Genomic DNA, 16,064 nt, shown 5'->3' on the forward strand with positions numbered 1-16,064 from the left:
CTCAACGGAGTGTGAGTCTTCACCCCAGCACTGTACTGTAATGTGCCAGGAAATATGACAGTAAAACTGCTCTATTCAGGGATGTGCTCTTTGAACATCCCTATGTTTGGGTGCCACTTTCAGGCCAGACTTGTCCTTTACGTAAACCTGGTTTCCTGTGTGCTTCACAGTAGGGGTGTGTGGGAGAGAGGGGTGCTGGAAGTTAGGAGAGGGAAGGGATACTTACAAGTAGGAATGGGCAGTGCTGGGGGTGTATTTTCAGAACCTCTTCCATGCCCTATTTACCCTCTGGGGGAAAAAACACAACCATACTTGTGTTGGCTAAAAGAGAATGTGGTGATCTCCCACAGAGCACCTGCTTTTGAAATTTCCCTTCTGAGTGCATTCACAAAAAGCTTTTTCTTATTTCATATATCCAATATCTGACTTGGACAGAGACAACCCTTAAAACCCCACCATTTTCCAATTACACCTTTCCAAGTGAGAAAAATACAAATATTATCAAACTATCTCCTACAGAATCCCCTCATTCTGCAGCTGGGTAACAGCCTGCCTGCTTGTAGAAAGCCACTTGATGATGCAAATTTTTACTCTCAACCAGAACTGAAAAATACCAAGTGTTTAAGAACACAGTGTTCTATTTTTTTTTGTAAAGAAAATTTATTAAAATGAAAATAAACTCTTTTAGGAGCAATTGTTTCATAAAAGAAACATGAGTTTGTTCTGGCAAAGATGCCTATGATTTATGGTTTACTCTGTAAACTTGGTCAAACAATTTCCTTTTCCTTTATGATTGGAGAGCAGAGCTGTCGGGGGCAGGGAATTACAGGATGGCATCTGTTCTTGGAGCAACAGGATTATGTTTATTCATGATTAGTTTATGCAGAAAATTCATCAAAGAGTTTATCTGAATTTTTGATAAATAGGCCTTGTAAAAAAGAAACATTTTCCTTAATTGGACCTTATCATAAAAATTCCAGTGATGGCAAATGCAAATGAGAAATAATGAGAATTTAAAGATCTTTTTCAAGGACCATAAGTGTTCATGGTAGTATTACTACTTTGTCACTTCTCCCTTTTAAAAAGTATTGTTTCTTCCATTTGGTTCTACATGCAGATGCAGTGCCAGTATAGAAATATTCAGTGGCCTGACATGTGGCTCCAGCATATATCTTTTCTGAAAGCAGGAGATATAGTTATTAATTTTAAACTCACTAACTTTCTTTTCTTTTTCATGTTTTTAATGCTGAATGGCATTTTGTATCAGTTTATAAAGTGCCACTGACTGAGACAGTTTTCCAATTTTTTTTACTCCATGTTAATTTTAGCAGTGAGGTGGTGAAAGCAACCCTTGAGATTGACACTGGTATCTCCTGAAACATTTCCTAGCTTTTAAGCAGCTTGGTTTTCCCTGTGGTGTTTCCAAAACCCCAACAGATGATGTTCTCAGGATCAGAGACTGGAGATTGAAAAGTTGCTAATTTTTTATAGCACCTGAGTAATAGAAGTCTGCAAGCAAATGCACCATGCTCTATCAGTTTTATTTAGATGGGGGGAGGAAAAGAAACCTCTTCCCCAATATCAATTCTTCTGATTTATGTAGCTTTTTTTTGGAATTTGAACCCTAGTGTCCTGGTTTGTATGCTACGTTGGGCAACTGCACTCTACCTACCTCAAAGTCCCCATGCCCTTTCTAATGAATGAGGTATTCTTCACTTCTGTGACAACTGATGTGTTCCATCCTAGAGCCAACTGTAGCAGATTTTTTTCCAGTACACCCTATGTAAAGCCCTTTGGGATTCTTTGTGGGGAGGAAAGCATACTATCAAAATAGCATACTATTATTCTATTATTTAAGTTATTCAGTTGGAGAAGAAAAGTTCTCATCCTCCACTTGGATCAAAGTTTCTAGCTGAGAAAGCATCAGGTTCTCTTTTATCATTATAAAATCTTAAATAGAGTATCACAGAAATGTAGCACTGGAAGGGACCTCAAGAGGTCATCTAGTCCAGCTCCTTGTGCTGAGGCAGAGCTAAGTATATTTAGACTATTGCTCACAGGTGTTTGCCTAATCTGTTCTCAAAAACCTCCAGTGACAGGGATTCCACAACCTCTCTTGGAGGACTATTCCAATGCTTAACGGTCCTTATAGTTAGAAAGTTTTCGTAATATCTAACCTAAATCTCCCTCTCTGTAGATCAAGACCATTGCTACTTGTCCTACTTTCAGTGGACATGGAGAACAATTGATCACCATCCTCTTTATAACAGCCCTTAACATATTTGAAGACGGTTATCAGGTCCACTCTCAGTTGTCTTTTCCCAAGATTAAACATGCCTAGTTTTTTAACCTTCTTCATAGGTCAGGTTTTCTAAACCTTTTATCATTTTTGTTGCTCTTCTCAGGACTCTCTCCATTTTATCCACATCCTTCCTAAAGAGTGGTGCCCAGAATTGGACTCAGTATTCCAGCTGGAGCTCACCAGTGCTGAGTGGGGCAGGACGATTACCCTTTGAGTCTTACACACCACATTCCTGTTAGTACACTCCAGAAAGATGTTAGCCTTTTTTGCAACTGCATCACATCGTTAACTCATATTTAATTTGTGATCCACTAATACCCCCAGAACCTTTTCAGCAGTACTACTGCCTCACCAGTTATTCCCCATTTTGTATCTGGGCATCTGATTTTTCCTTCCTCGGTGAAGTACTTTGCATATACCTTTATTGAATTTCATCTTTTTGAATTCAGACCAGTATGTCTTCAATTTGTCAAGGTCATTCTGAATCCTAATCCTGTCCTCCAAAGTGCTTGCAACCCCTCCAGCTTGATGTCAGCTGCAAATATTATAGATATATTCTCCTTTCTATTATCCAAGTCATTAATGAAAATATTGAATAGTAGCAGACCAAAGAAAGACCCCTGTAGGACCCCACTAGATATGTCCCTCCCCCTGCCCAGTTTGAAAGCGAACCATTGATACCTTCTTTTTGAGTACAGTCTTTCAACCAATTTTGCAGTCACTTTATAGAAATTTCATTTAGACCACATTTCCCTAGTTTGCTTATGAGAATATGATGTGAGACCGTGTCAAAAGCTTCACTAAAATCTAAACTAAATCTTCACTAAAAGTATATGTCACTTCTGTAGCTTCCTCCTTATCCACAAGGCCAGTAACCCTGTCAAAGAAGAAAATTAGGTTAGTTTGGCATGATTTGTTCTTCACAAATCCATGTTGGCTATTATTTATAACCCTATTATCCTCTGGGTGCTTACACATTGATTGTTTAGTAATTTGTTCTAGTACCTTTCCAGGTATTGAAGTTAGGCTGACTGGTCTATCATTTTCTTTTGTTCCTCTTTTAAAATATAGGCACTCTGTGTGTTTGCCCTTTTCTAGTCCTTGGGAACCTCACCCATCCTCTAGGAGTTTTCAAAGATAATTGGTAACAGTTCCAAGATTGCTTCACCTAGTTCCTTAAGTACCAGAGTGAATTATATCAGGCCCTGCTGACTTGAACACATGTACATTATCTAAATATTCTTTAACCTGTTCTTTCATTATTTTGACTTGGGTTCCTTCTCCTTGTTGTTAATATTATGTTTTAATATCTGGTCACAATTTACTTTTTCAGTCAAGATTGAAGCAAAATGAGCATTAAATGCCTCAATCGTCCTGATGTTGTGTGTTATTAGCTCTCCTTCCCTGATAAGTAAAGGACCTACACTTTCCTCTAGCTTTCTATTGCCTCTAATGTATTTATAGAATGTCATCTTATTGCCTTTTTTGTCCCTTGCTAGGTGTAACTTGGTTTGTGCCTTAGCCTTTCTGATTTTGTCCTTACATGCTTGTGCTGTTCTTTTGTACTCATCCTTAGCAATCCGTCCATGTTTCCAATTTTTATAGGATTCGTTTTTGATTTTCAGGTCATTAAAGAGTCTTTAAATTTGTCTCTTTGAGAAACTGCCAGTTCTCCTGAACTTCTTTTTCCCTTAGATTTTCTTCCCATGGGATCTTACCTACCAGTTCTCTGAGTTTGTTAAAGTCTACTTTTATTGAAGTCCATTTTCTTTATTCTGTTGCTCTCATTCCGTCCTTTTCTTAAAATCATTACATTTATCATTTCATGATCACTTTCACCCAAATTGCCTTCCACCTTCAGATTCAGAACCAGCTCCTCCCTCTTGGTCAGAATCAAGTTTAAAATGGCCGTCCCCTTGCTTCCTCCACCTTCTGAAACAAAAAGTTGTCCCCCATACATTCCAAGAATGTATTGGACGTGTGTTTTACCGTATTACTTTTCCAACAGATGTCTGGGTAGTTGAAGTCCCACATTACTACTAGGTCTTGTGTTTTGGATATTTGTTATTTGTTCTAGAAATTTTTCATCCACATCATCTTCCTGATCTGGTGGTCTACAGTAGACCCCTACCATGAGGTCGCCTCTGTTTTACCCCAGTCTCTTCACCCAGACTTGCTCCCATATCCAAGGATAATTATAAATTAACTATAATACCATAACCCCACTGAGGAAACTCTGGTTTACTGAATGCTACACCTGTGCTACTTTATCAGGACCCACAGCAGCCATGTTTATCAGTCAGTAGGAGCCCACATCAGTCTAAAGACATCAAAAGACTCTGGGCATGTGTTCATGGATTCCAATCATTCTACTTTTTCTCATTATTACACTTAGGCAGGAGGAAACATATGTTCTTTACTCGTGTTAGTGGTGATAGTGGATTTTTTACAGAAACTCTTACGCTGTCTTTTTGTAACTAATTCATGTGTGAGAGGAGACAAACAATTATTTGTTTAAGCTCTTACACACATGTACTTGGTCTTAGATCCCTGCTTCATTCAGCTCCAAAAATTCAGACCTTTATAACTTGAGCTAAAGGAAATCTCCCTTTTCTGGAAGCAGTAGAATGCCTCTTAATCGGTCTGAGAAATAAGGTGGGTGAGGTAATATCTTTTATTGGACCATCTTCTGTTGGTGAGAGAGACAAGCTTTCGAACTAACTCAGAGACCTGAAGATGAGCTCTTGTATAAGCTCCAAAGCTTGTCTATTTCACCAACAGAAGTTGGTCCAACAAAAGAACAGATTTAAAAATTTTATTAAGATGATGTTAAAAAAAAAAAGTGAACAGAGTTTGAGCATAGAAGTTTCTGGTTATCAGGGAATAACGTACAGATTATCGAGGGTGCAAAGTTTGGTTTAAGATCAGGTGGCATAAGGAATACATAATCTGCAATATCCCCGATTGGGGGTAAAAGGTTGATGGGTCAAAGTACAGGCATTGAGATATGAGGGTATGAAGTTCATAGAGTGGCTATGTTCGGGTGTGGAGTATAATGAGTGGATATGATGATGAGGATGGATTGACCCTCATTTGGTGAGATTTAATGTTCAGGGAGTTTCTGGTTCCAGTTCATATGATCCAACAGAGAAGGTCACTTGGTCCCTTTCTCGTAGTGGGAGAATGATGTCACTCTGGCTCACGCCTCCTGGTACTGTCGGTGGCCAGTGATGTGCTCGATGTAGATGTCCCTGGACCATCGGATGGTGTCTGAGACCATGAGGCGCCGCATGAGCTGTGCATAGCATCGACCGATCCCGCAGGTCCGCAGCACACGCTCGTTGCAGGGGTCCCAGGCGTCCAGGGCTCTGACGATCAGGGCGTCCATCTGCACCTCGTAGCCCTTCGCTCTCAGGTATTACTTCACTTACCTTCTCTCTCTAGTATCCTGGTACCAACACGGCTGCAACAAGGTGCATGCAACAATCTTAATCTCTCTGTCAATCAAACACTAGAGGGCAGTCTCTCACACACAAAGGCAGGGCATTACCTTAGGTAGACAATGAAGCTTTTTATGGGCTGGGAGCTGCAGTGCTAAGATAATGAATTGCTACTAGTGAATGGAGCTGGTTGGGAAAAATCTGTTGGTCAAATTCTGAATTTTTGATAACTTTCAAACACACTCTATAAGCTGGTCAAAATCAGGAAAAAAATTACACAATATTTCAAAAAAAATTGTCAAAATTTTTGTCAAAATTCCAAAGTCATATTTTTTGACCTGTTCTACTAGGGAGTGAATTCAGTTTCTCACAGGTTTACTTTTGACAGTCCATTTTAAACAAGAAATATTTATTAAAGGAAACAACTGCAGATACAATGAGGCTTTCACAGAACTTGAGTTCCAGCTTTGTCTGTTGTTTACCACGGACCACACCCAGTCTGGAACTCCATATAGCAGACAGAAATATCTTGTGACTAAATAATATATTGCAATTAAATATATCACACTAGAGTAAATAATTAATTTCCGAAATACAGAACATACTGTGATCATTGTAGCCACAGATAAACAGTTTGATTTGAAACTCAGTTGTTTCCTTTTGAAAATCGGCCTGAACTAAATTGCCACAGTCTTTAAACATCGTAAAGTCTCTGCATTTCATGCTTCACTTTTTATCCCAAGGGACAATAGGCAACATCAAAAGGAAAGAAATAGACTCATGGTCATAGTGGTGCTCACCTGAACAATGCTCTCCCTTAGCTCCACATTTGGCAATCAGACAAAGATTTTAGTTCCTGTAGGTTTGCGATGTAATTGGTCACCAATCAAAGGAAGACTACTGCCCTCTAGTCTTCTAAAACTGGTCTGTAGAGTGGGGAATAATATTTGATGCTCCACCTTCTCTGACATTTCACTATTGCAAAATATATGGAAGATATATTTGAGTGAGTTTCCCATGTTGGAAATGTCAATCACAAATATTTAAAGCTGGTGGGCATGACGGTGAATGAGGGTGAGGGTGTGTGTGTGTGTGTGTGTGTGTGTGTGTGTGTGCGAGAGAGAGCGCCTCTGTTTATGTGCCTTCCACTGGCTATCCTAGTAAGAATTGGAACAAAGCAGATTATTTGTCTAAATAATCCTAACAACCATGATCAGCAATATAAACCAAATCCACAGGGCTTCATTCTGCCAATGCTAGTGACCTTCATGTATCTGGTGGTGCAAATTAAGCAAATAGATCACTATAAAGAAATAATTATAATCTCTTACTCAAACGGTGGTATCCATATTCCTCCCTCAAAGCCATCCCTAGGTTTCACCTAGCACTCCCTCTCCAACCTGTCCTGCTGTTCACCTCTATTTAGATGTATGGCTATGGGGAGACTGTGCAGGTGCAGATCCCGTTGAGATCTCAGGCCACTTCTTGGTTCTTTTGGAGTTTGGTACACATACTGGTGGAATGGCCAGGTGTGAAGTGTTTGAAAGGAGACAAGAAATAAAGTGGAGGAACTAGTCGAAATGAGCAAATTACACATTCTAATTGCTATCTAAGTCCGTGTCTAAAGTAAGAAAATGGGTTGTGTATCTTGGCTAACACGTTTTAACTAACTGCTTTGTAAACACTAGTGTCAACAGGGTGTAACACCATTCAAACACCTGTTTGCCAGTTATGCTTGACCCTTGAGGGGCGCTAGATGCACGCAGTGTAACTGAGAAGAGTGGGGTGAAAGGTGTCTTTAAATAACTGTGTTTTGCTCACTGTCTCCCCTCCCCCCATCTTAGGTAGCTGGGGGCCATGATGGCCCAGGTGTAACCTACTCTAAAGGCTAAAGTTGTACCAGCTGTATGCACTGAGGCTCAGGGAGAGCAACAAGAGCTTTGCATCCCTGTCCTTGCTGCTGCCTCCAACATCTCTCTCAAGGAGGGGGAAGGGAGCAGGAAGTGTACAGCTACTCCTATTGAGTCTGCAGTGTCTGGGGCCATGACTTCAGAATGTTACAGTATTTTCTGTCTAAAGCGTGAGCTTGCAGAAGGGAAAAGATTGCAAACCTCTGCGATAGAGCAATTGACTGTGTGCTGCTCTGGCACCAGAAGTTCCATTTTTGGAAGGATTGATTCGTTCCTCTTCATTTCAGTTTGTGGAATATATGGACCATGCTCCTATCACTTCTCTGGACAGCAGAAGGGGGTAGTATTACAACATACAGTTCATAGGAGCACAAACACCAAGTGCCAATAAGTGATGTGTATAATGGTTGCATAAAGCAGATTAGTATGGGGTCCCAGAATTTCCCTCCAATGACTGATTTTTCCATGGAGCTTTCCTATTGTTTTAGGCTGTGTTACAACAGGCAGCAGTATTCTGTAGAGAATCAATGATAGTTCACCCATATGATATACAAGTAATAAAGACATTGTCACTGCTCATCTTCCTGGAGATTGATAGTTCAATATCTTTCAATTTGGCTGGACAGTGAGGGTCCAGCAATTTTAAAATCATGTGTTTCTGCCACAGAATTGGAAAATGATTTGTGCTAGTTATTGGTAATGCCACTCTCATGTATATAGATGTGTTTAAAATCTATTTAGTGATCAAACCATGGAGCATGTTTTGCTTTGCTTTTTGAAAAATGTGGGATGCATCTATACCAGTAGAATAATATTGTCATGCTGGAAGGTGTTAATGGCTACCAGCAAGCAGGTCTTTGGTCCAGAGACAATCATGGGCCTGATTAAAGTTGATGGGTATCCTAATCTCTCTGCATTCAGGTTAAGTGGAGAATCAGTTAGGTCCCTTTATGTAGAGATATCTGGAAACAATAGAAAGCCACCACCCAAGGCATTAGGTCAGGAGACAAAACCTAAGCAGAGACAAAGCTGCTTTTGGGCACAGAATACTGGGAAGGCAGATTTAGACTGGAAATTGCTTGCTGCTGTTTGTTCTTATTGTGTTCAGGGAACCAGGACTTTGTGTATGGTTCTTTATAAATAAACAAGATTGCACTAAAAAAATACCTGACTCATATCAGTTTCTCCTCCTAATCATAGCCGTGCACAGCCCATTTCATTAGGGTGTGCACCCAGGGAGCCCCGCCCTAGCCCCACCCCATCCACTCCCTCCTACTTCCTGCCCCCTGACTGCCACCCTCAGAACCCCCAACCCCCCCGCTCCTTGTCCCCTGACTACCCCCTACTGGGACCCCTGCCCCTAATTGCCCCCCAGGACCCCACCCCCTATCTAAGCGTGACTGCCCCCCCCAGGACCCTACCCCCTACCTGTCCCCTAACTGCCCGACCCTTATCCACTCCCATGCCTATCCAACCGCTCCCCACCCCCTGACAGGACCCCCAGAACTCCCGACCCATCCAACCCCCTCTGCTCCCTGCCTCCCCCAACCTCTCTCCACCCCTGCCTCCTGACAGCCCCCCCCCAGAACTCCCAACTCATCCAATCCCCCCTAGCTCCTTGTCCCCTGACCACCCCCTCTAGAGACCCCCCCACCCTAACTGCCCCCCCAGGACCTTCCTTGCTCCCTGTCCCCTGACCCCTATCTACCTCCCGCCCCCTGACAGACCCCGGGACTCCCATGCTCCATCCGACCCCCCCGCTCCCTGATTGCCCCCTCCAGAGACCCCCCGCCCTTAACACCCCCGCCCGGGATCCCCCCCCCCCCGTCCAGCCCACCCTGCTCCCTGTCCCCTGACTCCCCCCCCTTATCCAACCCCCCTGGCCCTGGACTCCTTACCATGGCATGAGATGAGGCTCCTAGCCTCCCCGCGGAGCCAAACGCTGCCCCACGGGAGCGCGCGCAGCCCCGGCCCCCAGAGCACTGCACACGCGGCGGCAGGACTCCAGGGGAGGGTGTCTGCCTCCCCGCAGAGCCAAACGCTGTCCCGCGGGAGCGTGCAGCCCCGGCCCCCAGAGCGCTGCACGCGGCGGCAGGGCTCCAGGAGAGTGGGGAGGGTATCTGCCTCCCCGCAGAGCCAAACGCTGCCCCGCGGGAGCGCGCGCAGCCCTGGCCCCCCAGAGCACTGCACACGGGGCAGCCTCGCTCCAGGAGAGGGGGGAGGTGTCTGCCTCCCCGTGGAGCCAAACCCTGCCCCACGGGAGCGTGCAGCCCCGGCCCTCAGAGCGCTGCGCGTGCGGCGGCAGGACTCATGGGGAGAGAGAAAGGCGGGGGAGGGGCCGGCAGCTTGCTGCGCTCGGCCAGGCGCTCCGGCCGGGGAGCGCAGATCCCGCGGCTTGCTGCACCTGGAGAGGGGGAGCATTTGCCCACCCCTGCATTAGGGTGTGCCTGGGCACACCCGGCACACCCCGTGCGTACGCCTATGCTCCTAATGGAAACAATCTGACACAGCCCCGAATATTGGCTAACTGTTCAGGTCAAAAGGGGCAACAATATGATTTAAGATAGACAAGGATGGGGACTTTGTCTTGCATATTTGAGGGACTATCATGACAAAACTCAGTGACCAAGACTGAATAACCTTTCTCTCTGAAAAGTACACTGTATGAAATGTGCTTTGTAAGACTTCACTAAAATCAAGAGTTGGAACCTTTCAAATATCCCTCATTTGTAGAGATGTCATTCATTCAAGTTCCAGAGTTCCCTATGTTTTACATACATTTGGTGCCCTTTCACTTTTATTATTGAGAAATAAATGATCATGAAGCTGAGGTTATAGAAAAATTTATTCAGACTAAAGGAAGGAATCCCACAGCATTTTGAATTTTGAGCATGAATTAATGTTGTGTCTTTCATTTTTAGTTTTTGTCACACATTCCATCCCAAATTTGGGTCGTGGCATGATGAGAGATGTGACGCACAGAAGTGGATGGGGATTTTCTGTCTCCGTGATTTTCCCGTGGAAAATGCCCTTTTTGAACAATCTAAATTTTCCACAGGAATATTTCAATTTTAACAACAAATTCCAATTTTTCACCAGGAAAATCAACATGTCTGCTCACCAGCTGGCCGCCTGGAAGGCTCTTGTCAATTTAACTGAAAAGTGAAATTTATAAGAGCCTTCTAGGTGGGCTGCTGCAGTCTGAGTGCCCTGGCTCCCCTCATCCTTGGCTCTACCCCCCAACCCACCCCACCCCCATCCCCCGCTCTACTGCTGTAGAGGCAGAGAACCAGGGTACTTAACCTCCCAGCAGCCAGGCTGGGGGTGAGGGGTGGCCTAGAGGATGCACTCCCTAGGTCTGTGCCTTTCTGGCAGCCTGGCTGAGGGGAAGCAAAGAAGCAGAGCACTCAGTCTTCGCTGCCTGCCTGGAAAGCTCTTGTTCACTTCAATTTCTGTCTGCAGGGAGATGGTAAAATAGACAAGAGCCTTCTGGAAATCCCTTCCTGTGAAAAATTTCATGTTTCTGACTTTTCACTGTGATTCGGGATGAAAAACAATTCCAGAAATGTGACATTTTTCATGGGAAGAGATTTCCAGTTTTCGGCCAGCTATAGGGATGCTCTCTCCAGGACTGGGAATGCACAGCTTTGGCAAAGAAACTAACCAAATTTTGGGGGGGGGGCAATATGCAGTGGTTTGAGAACTTGCCCTTTTGTGCTTCTCCTCTTTCCTATACAGTCACAGGTTTCAAAGACAGGTGTCTAAAACTGGCTTGGGATGATATCATTATTCTGTAGCATGGATGTTTCTATATTTCAGGATCTCTTGACCTTTCTTCAGGGCACACATACTGTGTGTTAATGATGAACAATGTCCACACATCAGCACTAATTCAAACTTGAGCTCTTCCAGAGTTTGAAATATGCATGGATAAAGTCTGTGCAGATGGTCCTGAATGTTAATATACAAAAGTCACAGTAAAACAAAGTTAATTTTTAAAATTCAGTAATACATCGCAAAATGCTAGCTATGATCCTCTGGATATCTTAATTAAATGAATTTCTCTCTCTTAGTCAGCTATGTCCCAGTGTGAAAGGAGAGTTAGCTTTTGCTCTTTCTTTAGGGCCTGAATAAGATCTCAGATGTAAGGGTATGTCTACACCCAGCCGCTAGTTCGGCGGCTGGCAATCGAAGTTCTGGGTTCGACTTATCGTGTCTTGTCTGGACGCGATAAGTCGAACCAGGAAGTACTCGCCGTCGACTGCGGTACTCCAGCTAGACGAGAGGAGTACTGCGGAGTCGACGGGGGAGCCTGCCTGCCTGCCGCGTGTGGACCGAGGTAAGTTCGAACTAAGGTACTTCGAACTTCAGCTACGTTATTCACGTAGCTGAAGTTGCGTACCTTAGTTCGATTTGGGGGTTTAGTGTAGACCAAGCCTAAGTATTAGAGTTGATGGAATAACTTGCTATCACCAATATTTATTGGTAATTTGGGTGTATTCTTTTAATAAATAATGATTTTCACATAAATATGTGCATTTTTCTACCAGCTCCAGTCAGATATTCTTGACAGGTTTCATACTGTTACATACAAAAAAGATGTTTTGTTTAAATAAAGTTTAGATTGCAGAGTCACACATGCAGAAGTTAAGAAATACTTAGAATCAAGGTTGCCTATGTAAAGTTATTCTCCCCTTTGTATATATGCATCATGATAGTCTTATCTAGCTCCCACAGAAAGTCTGTGACAGAGCCAGGAATAACAGTTCACAGTTCTCCACTGTCTTTAGCACAAGAGAACATCCTTGCTAGCCGTATAAACCTCTGCATCATTCACTGTCTGCCTGTGCACTGAATGAAGCAGGGGTGTTACAGAACAATCCTATTTCATTGTACACACAAGGAGTATTAAAATTGCAAGGACAATCCTAATTCTGGCATTTCCTAACTTTTGACTCAGTGTTTGACTTTGCAATCATAATCTTCTTCAAAAGAAGGTGTTTTAAATGTAATTTCCTAGGTGTCGGAAATAAACTGAAAAAAGCCATTATCTGGAATTATATTGACTCTCATATGGGTAATCAGTAGGATTTAAGCCCAGGACCTTTAAATCCACACCACAGACCATTTGAGCTAATGGAGTAACTGATAGGAATAGTAGGCTCTTACTCTCTATATGGGCCAGCAATTAGAATGGAGACATGACACATGCTTCACCACTGGCTTACACAACTGCTTGTTCGACAGTAGCGGAGTGCAAAGAATTACTAATATTGCTAAGTGGAAGAGCTGAGATTTTCTCCTGGTGCTTAGCCCACTGGTTCTTCCCACACACCAAAAGGATGTTTTCTACTATTGTATCTGAGCTGGGGCTCAAGCTCGGTGGGGCCAGGGAGCATGGTCTGTGCACATGGAATGTTCTGAGATTTTAGCAGCCAAATTCTTAAAAACCCAGACTGAATGTGCAAATGACCATTTTGATAGGCTTCTCACTTGGTCAAATCTGGATGTATATCTGGGGAAGGGAGCAAAAGGCACCTCTCGGACCCCAGGACCATCCCCACACCAGATTTCAAAGTTCCTGCTCCAAACCCAGAGAGCGATAGAGCTCTTCAAATAAATGTTTGAATTTACCATTGGGAAATCCACTTGTTATCGCATACTTTAAAAAGGACACAGACTTTTTTTTAAAGCAGCCTGTGGCAGAGACTAAGCATGGAAAACTTCAGCCCAAATAGTTAAAGTTTAGCAAAGCTATAAGCAATTGAAAATAGGGGCTTATAGTGAAAAGTATTATACAATCTTGACTAAAGGTCTCACTACTAGCTGTGCCTTATAACACTATTGCACTATTTCCACTTTCATTCACTGCCCCCCACCAAGCCTGTACTCGTCTCTGTCTCTCTTGCACACATTTCATAACCAGGACATTACAAAAGGCAGAACAAGTAAGAAACCAGGAAACATCCTATTACCACTAGATCACACAGTATTGGCAAATAACTAGTTTTTATTTAATTTTGTTCAGTAGAATAGCTATATGAATGTGCAGTATCTCATTTGTGCGGGTCCTGAAAAACAAATGATTTTTGAAAATATGTTCATCTTTATTTTGGTCATTTGTATGCACCTCTGCCCTTCTTGGTCTGGTTAGGAATAGGAGCAGAAGTTTTCAAAATACCAGGAGAGAAGTTATTCTGAAAGTCTTGCTGACTTGGCTGGAGACAAGCATTGCTGGAATTATCTTGAAGATTCCACCCATTTTTTAGGCCAAAGAGATTCAAGTAGACTCCAAATTAGCATCAGCATTTAAAGATGCTTATGAAAACTGAACCTCTGCACCCTTTGAGGTTTGCTTATCACTAATATTAAGTTAACTTCTAGATTTATAATTTAGAACACTTTCATATAAGAGCCACTTAGAGAATACTAACTAAGTACATACAGTAACATCATTAAACACTTTAGTGCCTCAGGGTTACAGACTACAATGCATCCTGAAAAGTAGCACTTAAAGGCTGTATGAACATATTCTGTCACCTTGCAGTCTTTTATAGGCACAGCCTTGAAGATGCACAGAGAGATAACATGCAATGGAATAAAACAAAGTCTACCAGAGTTACTCTCTTCTTAACGTGATGAACCAGCAAGATTCCATACATTTCCTGGTTAGGTCCCAAACAGATGAACTTGTATAAATGAGCAAATTTAAATGCCATCTTATCACCTGTAGGCAGAACACTGTTGTTTTCATGAACTAAGAGACCAATGTTGCTTTTAGGCTACTTTGTCTTGATCAATACTTAAGGCCTAATTAGTAAAAGTAGTAACAACCTCAGACAGAAAACACAGATGGAAAAACAGATCATCTAGTACTCTAGTCCAGCCTCCTACCAACTCAGGATTATTCCCTGCTGAATATTTTCTGTGCTTTGCCCTGTCTAATTTTAAATGTAAGCCACAGAGCTTCCATGACTTTTTATGCTGGGAGTGTCTTTGTACAGGAAGTCATTAGACTTCACCAGGAGGACAGGTGCAATTTTAAAGCCTGCTTGTAGAATTTCTCGTCCTTTATTTGATTTGGTTTCATCTGACAGCGTGGGGTCTTTAGCTTTCATGAGTATCCTGTGCAAGAGAGAGTGCCAGTAATCTGCAAAGTGCAAATTCTCCTGACAAATCATGTAACTCCAGGATGGAACTTCTTAATTCTCTCTCCTTGATTTTTGTCCTTCCTTGATGGGTACTTCACATACTGTACATCAGGTGTGGCGATGACCCAAAAACGGTGCTTAATTTGTTCCAAGGCTGAGTCCTGGCACCTCTAGGCTTGGCAGTTCACAGCCACAGCACCTCTGGACTTGCTGCATCACTTGTGAATGTAAAATAATTGCTTGAGCCCTGGCACTTCTTTCATTACAAATTAAGCACTGCCCAGACATGCACCCTGTCACAGATCCAGTCAGTCACTACTGCTGTGATTATCCACTGTCTCCATGAAATTACTCCTGGACAACATATGTCATCTCATCAGTGAACGAGGTACTTTTATTAACAAATCAGGGTTAAGCAGTCAGATCTGATGACACTACACACAAGTTTAGTGCAGTTTGAAAATATACTGTTCTTCCAATCATATTAACTGATAATGCATGCTTATACAAGGCACACTTCCACTTCATGGAAAAATTTCTCTCCCTGGAGGCCTAGTAAATTTTTTTCTCAATTGTCAGGAGACAAAAGGGTGGGCATGGGGAAAGATGTCCAAGCTTGCTGATAGGATCAATCCCCTTTGTCCTTGCCTGTCTCCTCCATGGTGCAAAACCTAGAACTTTCTGCTAACAGTTGAGAGTGGGATGTAGAGGCTTTTCAGCACAAGGAGGAATGGTTGTATAAGGAGGAACCTGTGGAGTTAGGTAAAATTAATATCACATAAGGCACAACTCAGGAAAGTGGTGGAGCAAAAATGGCTTTTAACCATTTTTGCACCTTCCCTGATTCAGCCCCTGGCAGAATTTGAGCAGCATAGGAGACTTCTCTAAGTCGTGGCAGCTTCCCTAGTACTGCTTATGGCTTGGGGCACAAGTCAGAATAACCATAATGGCACAGGATACAGCTTCACCCACTTTTAACCCAAGCTCCCCCAATATGACCCGCCTATACCAGGCCTCATTGTGAGGCTAGCATTATTAGTGCCTTGGTGGTCCAATCAGGGCCGGCGCAACCCATTAGGCGACCTAGGCGGTCGCCTAGGACACTAACATTTGGGGAGCGGCGGCCGGATCTTCGGCCGCCCTGGTCGTCGGCGGAATTTCGGGGGCGGGACCTTCCACCGCCTAGGGCGGCAAAAATGCTGGCGGCACTCCTAGGTCCAATGCAGTGCATACATTGGGAAAGTTCACTCATAGTCCCCTA

Source organism: Emys orbicularis, chromosome 4, assembly GCF_028017835.1.
Source record: "Emys orbicularis isolate rEmyOrb1 chromosome 4, rEmyOrb1.hap1, whole genome shotgun sequence".
Taxonomy (NCBI): Eukaryota; Metazoa; Chordata; order Testudines; family Emydidae; genus Emys; species Emys orbicularis.